At 36.2% G+C, this 1,875-nt stretch overlaps 1 pseudogene; it reads left to right on the plus strand.

Annotated features, from left to right (window-relative positions):
* Positions 1-247: 247 nt before the first annotated feature.
* Positions 248-367, plus strand: LOC134911979 (5S ribosomal RNA; annotated as a pseudogene).
* Positions 368-1,875: the final 1,508 nt, after the last annotated feature.

Consider the following 1,875-nt stretch of genomic DNA (forward strand, 5'->3'; position numbering starts at 1 on the left):
CAAATTGGAGAAAGAGGCGGAGACTTGGCGAATAAACTGTCCCAAAGAGAAATGTTTTGGATTTACCAGCTCAACACGATGCACCCGGCAGGATTTAATGAGGGCTATGAAATTGCCCCCTTCCTATAAGGTCATTGATATCTTCATATTTTATTTCACGACTGTTACAACACTAAACTAATGTATACGTGAGCATGAAAATAAAAACATTTTGACACAGAAATGAGTGTGTTTATCATAACCAATAAGATACAGTCATACCACACTGGCTCCACGCCCAAGCCCGTCCGATCTTGGAAGCTAAGCAGTGTTGGGCTTTAACAGTACCAAGAGGGTGACCCCCTGGGAAGATAAAGTACTGTAAAAAATGGTTTAAAAACTCGAAAGTGTCTAAACATGTTTACTTATGCAATACGTATGATTCTCCTACCAATTGAGCACATAATTAAGCACAGATCACTAATTGTCATCAAAAGCACATATATGATGTTTAAATATATGCACTAGTAAATATAGATATCCTCACAGTTGCACCTGTTATGTATATATGATATAAAAAATATCCATAATCTGCTTATAAATAACATATGACATTTTAACTAGATTATAAAGTCCGTTTTTCCTTCTGCCATTTTTTATAAGAAAAATGCCATTTATTAATCTAATACTATGCCTCACATATAAGAGTGGACAGTGGACACAATCCACGCAAGAAATGTATCATGATTCTTTATTGACAATACCTAAAGTACATTGATACTAACGAATGTTTATTTCCGTTTATTTCATGTCAATGGGAAATATGTATGGAGAATATTTGTCCGCGTATAGGGACTTCAATAAAATGGCCACCGCTCAAACATAGAACTCTCCCAAACACCCTCACAAGAAGATCAAGCATCATGTGACTCCGGACTTACAAACCGGAAGTGGGGACTAGAAACGTCTGAACTGTCAGAACGGAAGTGGGGCATGAAGTCCCGAACACCCACAGTGAATGAGACGCGAAAACCGGAAGTGCGGCGTCTGCACATGCGCACTCCGGAGACGCGAAACCGGAAGTGGGGCATCTGCGCATGCGCACTGGCATCTGCGCATGCGCACTGGAGTCCCGCCGAAACCGGAAGTGTGGCGGAAGTGCGCCTTTTAACACAAACTACTCATTTAAACTGTTAAAACAAAGTTATAATACTCGTTTTTGCACTAAAAACATGGGAAGCCTCTCCATGTCATTCATTATACTGCTCCATCATTGTTTTTTATGTTTTAATATAAATTGTATGTAAAATACATCTTCTCATCAATAACAGACAGGAAGTGATGTCATAACCAGTAGCTCCTCATCAGTGGGTATTTAAGCCCACTGGGATCATTCAGTCACTACCCCTTGATGAAGTCAGATAGACGAAACGCGTTGGGATCTCCTGTATGACCTTCCACCCTAAGTTAAGCTGCTTTTTACTAACTACAAAAATTTAAAAAAAAAACATTTTTATCTCTTTTCATTCTATGTCTTAAAATATTCTATACAATTGCTTTTTACTATATAATCCGTTTTAATACATTTTTTATATCTGTAGAGGAATCGGTTTTATATGTATCTTTTAGAAAAGCAAGTGTAAAATATATATATATTTTTTATTGATAAAATAAATTGTTATTTCTCTTTTACATAAAAAGGAGTTTTTTCCTTAATCCAGTCCTCTATTTATGATACTAGTCCGCTAAGTATTGTGGTATATAAAAACACCAGCTGGTCGCCATCACCCCTATCTACCCATACTTATATATATATATATATATATATATATATATATATATTTATATATACATACATATATATACACATACACACAAAGAATTGGAGAGAGGCGA

Source organism: Pseudophryne corroboree, chromosome 4 (assembly GCF_028390025.1).
Source record: "Pseudophryne corroboree isolate aPseCor3 chromosome 4, aPseCor3.hap2, whole genome shotgun sequence".
NCBI lineage: Eukaryota > Metazoa > Chordata > Amphibia > Anura > Myobatrachidae > Pseudophryne > Pseudophryne corroboree.